This window comes from Symphalangus syndactylus, chromosome 18, assembly GCF_028878055.3.
Source record: "Symphalangus syndactylus isolate Jambi chromosome 18, NHGRI_mSymSyn1-v2.1_pri, whole genome shotgun sequence".
NCBI lineage: Eukaryota > Metazoa > Chordata > Mammalia > Primates > Hylobatidae > Symphalangus > Symphalangus syndactylus.
In genome coordinates this window covers 89,107,972-89,113,337 of record NC_072440.2, presented here as the reverse complement: position 1 = coordinate 89,113,337, position 5,366 = coordinate 89,107,972, and positions in this window count along the sequence as shown.

The following is a 5,366-nucleotide window of genomic DNA, read 5'->3' as shown; positions in this document are numbered from 1 at the left end:
CAGAGGGACAGGTAGGGAAGAAAAAGATAACCACGACTGTAAGAAAACAGGGAAAGAGGAGGTCCGGCGTGTGCCTGCTTGCAGTGGCTCTGGACACAAGCCCAACAGTGCATCCTTGATCTGATAGACCATAGGAAGTAAGAGGGCCCCCAAGATTGGTGCACTCCCATACACACAACATGTTTTCGTCATCAGGGTGCTTTTCCATCCATGGTCTTTGATGTGAGGTAGGCAAGCAGGGAAAACATAAACATGTCCACTGTGCAATGAGAAAATGGAGACTCAGAGTTAAAGTGACTCAGTAAGAGTAGTATTTTCAGAAAATTAGTCCCGTGATGGCATGCAGTGTGAATTACAGTGTGGGAGAGAGAATTCCAGGAGGGCCCTTAGAAGACTGATACCTTCCTATAAATGGGAGGTAATATCAGGCCAAGGTATGGCAGAAGACTTGGGAAACTCAGCAGAGAGGATCTAAGAGCCACCTTTCTGCTATGTATCCCTCTATTTATGTTTGGTGCATGGGCACCAATGTTTAACACAGCAGGTTAAAGTTGGAGCAGCTCTGTCTGCATTAAGAATTGGGGAAGCTGAAAAACAGCGAGGATGGAGTTCACGGAGTGGAGTGGGGATAGCTGAGAACTTGATCGTCCAGCAAGGAGTGCCTTCCTACGCATGGTAATTTTAGGGATGGAGGAAGCTTTTTGTCCATTCCTGATGTTTCTGTCCAAGTAGAGGGAACTCCCTTGTTGAAACGCTTTGGTCTCTGCCCCTTTCCCACCACTCTTTTGATTAGGAAATTTGAGAAAAATAACTCAGGGTGCTCAGCTGAACTCAGATTTCATTAATCGTGGGAACTAGCTAGTCCGTGGAAAGCAGGATTTCTCCCAAAACTCTGACCTGAATAGCCCTTTCCCTGTACCAGGCCTTGCCCATTCAGTGCTGCCAGGCCTAGGGAGATGGGACTGCCCAATTCTGAGCTTCAAATGAACAAGCCTACTTGGTTAACAGAATGGGACTCGTGGCCTCCAACTTACTTGTTGTCAGTGGTGTATTTGAAACCCATTCTTGCTCTTCAGTTCATAACTTATTCAGAGCCCAGCAGAAAAGAGGAGTTCTATTCATAGGGGACTTCCTCAGAAATCCCAATAGTTGACAACATTATTCTAGCAGGAAAACAAAGAGATTCTTGGCATGAACCCCATGACACTGGCTGTCTCAGATGGGTTTTTGCCATTCTATAGCCCTGCAAGGGAAGAGACTGGTGACCATCTCCACGGACAATGTCTAGTGCCAGGAAACAAGGGTGGTCCACCCACATGCCTAGTGGAAAAAGCTGCCTCTGATTCAGCCCTTGGATCCACTCTGAGAAATACTATCAGGCCATGCAATGCTTGAGTATTTGTCCCATCCAAAACTCATGTTAAAATTTAATGCTCAGTATGGCAGTATTGAGAGATGAGGCCTTAAAGAGGTGACTGGAGCCGGGCATGGTGGCTCATGCCTGTCATTCCAGCACTTTGGGAGGCTGAGATGGGTGGATCACCTGAAGTCAGAGTTTGAGACCAGCCTGGTCAACATAGTGAAACCCCATCTCTACTAAAAATACAAAAATTAGCCAGACATGGTGGCACACACCTGTAGTCCCAGCTACTCAGGAGGCTGAGGCAGAAGAATCACCTGAACCTAGGAGGCAGAGGTTGCAATGAGCCAAGATCACACCACTGCACTCCACCCTAGCGACAGAGTGAGACTCCATCCCAAAAAAACAAAAAGGTGATTGGGTCATGGGGACTTTGCCCTCATGAATTAATGAATTAATGGGTTAATGGATTAATGGAATGTCATGGGAGTGGGATCAGAGGCTTTATGAGAAAAGGAAGTGGGACCTCAGCTGACACGTTAGCAGGCTCACCCCCCCTCACCATGTGACATCCTGTGCTGCCTCTAGACTCTGCCGCATCCCCACCAGCAAGAAGGCCCTCACCAATGGTCCCTCGACCTTGGACTTCTCAGCCTCCAGAACTGTAAGAAATAAATTCCTTTTGTTTATACATTACCAAGTTTCAGGTATTCTCTTATAAGCAACAGAAAACTAAGTCAGGCCACAACAGAGTCAAAATTTTGCAGGCGTCTTGTTTGGTTACAGACTGTTGCCTCCGTCAAATGCCTTCATCCACGCAGCCAGTAAATGATTGGCAGGCTCTGTTCTCTGATGTTTACAGCACTGAGAAAGTGCAGAAACCAAGGCAAATATTTTAATATTCTTTACCTGTTAAACAGCCTAACAAGCCAACTGATTACACAGTGTATCTTTAAAAGGCAAAGACAGAGTAAAAGATCATTTTTTTCTTCAGATGAGATGATTTTACAATTCAAGTTCCTTCAATAAAGCTAAAGTCTATGCCTTTTATAGAGCAAGGGCCAATATTTGTTCTCTATTTTTCACAGGTCTTGAGATTAAATGAGTAAATATATATATTCATATATATATTCATATATATTTAATATATATTAAATGAGTAAATATATATTCATATATATTTGATATATTTGAATATCTATACACTATATATTCATATATAGTGTATATATGAGTAATATATCTATTCTTTGAGGGCTAAGCTTTTCACAAGGTCTTGGACTAAGCGACCTGGTCATCGAGAGGCTGCAGCTACCTGCTGATGCCAGAACATATGTCCCCTTGACATTTGGTCATAAGCTCATTTGTCAATATAACTCCCTCATACCTGAGACTCCTAGGTCACTTTCTGCCCTAAGAGGATGTGGAATAAGTACACATATTCAGCCCAAAATACCGTTAAGTCATGTGATGTGTAGAGAAAACAGAAATTCAATTTTTTTTTTTTTTTTTTTTTTTGCTATTGGGACTTGTTTTTTAACAATGTCTACTTTTAACATTTGTTTCAGTGATTTGCTCCCAATTTACACCAGTTACATTGCCGAGCCCCATCCCCCCTTTATTAGCCCACTTCTGTTGCATATCTAAATAAACTTGGCTGTGGCTCAAATTTATACCAATTTGCCAGTTTTGTGCCCCTCATCCCCTTCCGACTCCTCAGGGCATGGGGGAAGCCAGGTGAGCTAGGTGGAGGCGGGGCTTTGGCAACTCAGGAGATGTAAATTTTGGCAGGCGTTAGTTCTCACTGTAAATGTGTCCCCAAAAGTGTGGCACAAGAACCTAAGTGACTACACCTGCAAAGAGAGCAATTCCTCGAGAAGTTCAGTGCTAAGGAATGGGGAGACAGCTGTGTCCTATTTCCCACTCCCCTCCACATGAGGCCCTAGAGAGAAAATTTTCTGCCCTAGCCAGAGAGGTAGGAGGGAGCTGTTGCCACTTCTGGGGTTCTGAGCCTTTTGCTGGCAATTTACTTAACTTTCCTCCCTTCTCCTATTTCTTTCTGAGTTTATCTATCTCTCAATGTCCAGTTCAAGTTTTGCCTCCTCCAGGAAGTCTTCCCTGACTGCTCCTGCCAGAAGCAATTGCCTCTTCAAAGATAAGAAGCATCTGCCACCTGTCCAGCCCTGTAGATGCTACCAACATCTGATTTTACTGTTTGAAGAATTTTTTCCAGACAGAAATAATACAAGAGAAAACAAAAAAAATACAATTTTTAAAAAAGCATCCAGGAGCAACATAAAGTTCAAACTATGATGCTTTCAGGTGAAAACAAGGGACTAGAAAGGGCTGAGAGTCATGGAGGGACATCAGGGTTCATCTAGTTCTGACTCTATTTGAAGTCTTCTTTTAAAAAGTCATCTCAAACAAGCCCCGTGTACAGATCCTACTCAAAAGCTTGTAGAGGCAGGGAATGTAGTTTTTCTCCCTCACTCACTTGTGGAGCATCTCTGAAAGTCAAAAATAGTTCCTTAGATTGGGTCATAATGTATTTCCTTGTGTGATAATTGGAAAAATATTACAGCGTTAAGATGAACTTTTCCATTCATTATTTCATACCATCTATTTCTGTATAATATCAATGAGTATCAGATTCCATCTATCTAGCTAGCTAGCTAACTAGTACAAGTGATCAGATTCCATCTATCTATCTATCTCTCTATCTAGTGCAACTGCTCAACCAGCCGAATGAAACATCAACAACCAAGTCCTCCCGAGCACATGTAGCCTGCAGCCTTACAACCAGACACTAAAGCTATTTGTTCATTCATTCATTCAATCCTCTATTTAGGGTATAAACCAGATACCAGAGTATCAATCCTCTATTTAGAGTATAAACCAGATACATTGTTCTTGAGACTGGCTGTGCAGCAGAGAGCAAAATAAGCAAAGAACCTACCTTCAGGGAGCCTGTGCTCTAATAAGGGAGACAGGTTAACAAGAAATCATAAGCATATACACAGGATCAGGCAGTGAAATATGCTCTGAAGGAAAATAAAGCCATATTGATGGATAGACATTGACTGAGAGTCGGAGGAGGTGACATTGGGGTGGCGACCTGAGTGAATTGCAAAAACAAGCCATGTCACTATCTGAAAGACGAAGCTTCCAGGGGGAAGAAGATCTAGTGCCAAGGCCAAGGCAGGGGTTTTCTTGGTGTATTAAATGAGAAAAACCAAGGCCTGTGCAGTTGGAAAACAGTGATCCAGGAAGGATGCAGGGAAGAAATGAGGTCAGGGGCTAGACAGAGCTTGATGGAGGCCTGTGGACCATGGTGAGCGTGGTGGCTTCATTCTTAGTGTGATAAGAAGCTGTTTCAGGGTTTTGAGGAGAGCCATAGCCTGGTGTAAGTTTCACAATGCCACACTGTCTGCTCTGCAGGAAAGAAAACAGATTGTGCAGGGCCCAGAGTGGAGGCTGGGAGCCCAGGCAGAGTCTCTCTTGCTTATTCCTGCTGCTTCCTGTGTACCATCTTCCCACCTCAGTTGCAATCTGTTCCAGGGCAGACTGTTCTGGTCTGTCTGGAAACCCCGCTGCTTGGCTCCAGCGAACCTTCCAGAGCCTGAAACAGCTCCCTACATTCCACCCACCATGTTCCCCTTTCCTTTGTAACCCAAACTAATATGCCTGCACCACCATTTCGCTGTCTTTGTGCCCTTCCCCAAACACTCAGCCTGCCCACTTTCAGGGTCAAATCCTGTTCAGATAGTGCTAGGGGACTAGCAAACTAATCTCATACAGTGGTTCTCACTAAGGTATAAATGGCAGGTGTAATGCTATGAAAAAATGTCCAGGAGGCATTTCTTCAGTGCCTATTCCAAAAGAATAGAGCTTTAGCAGTATCATTTCAGAACCCATAACAGACTTCACACAAAGTATTGGCAGGATGTTTGGCCCTCCATAAAATTACAAGAAAAAGAAATAAGACCATAGATTTCAACACTGACAT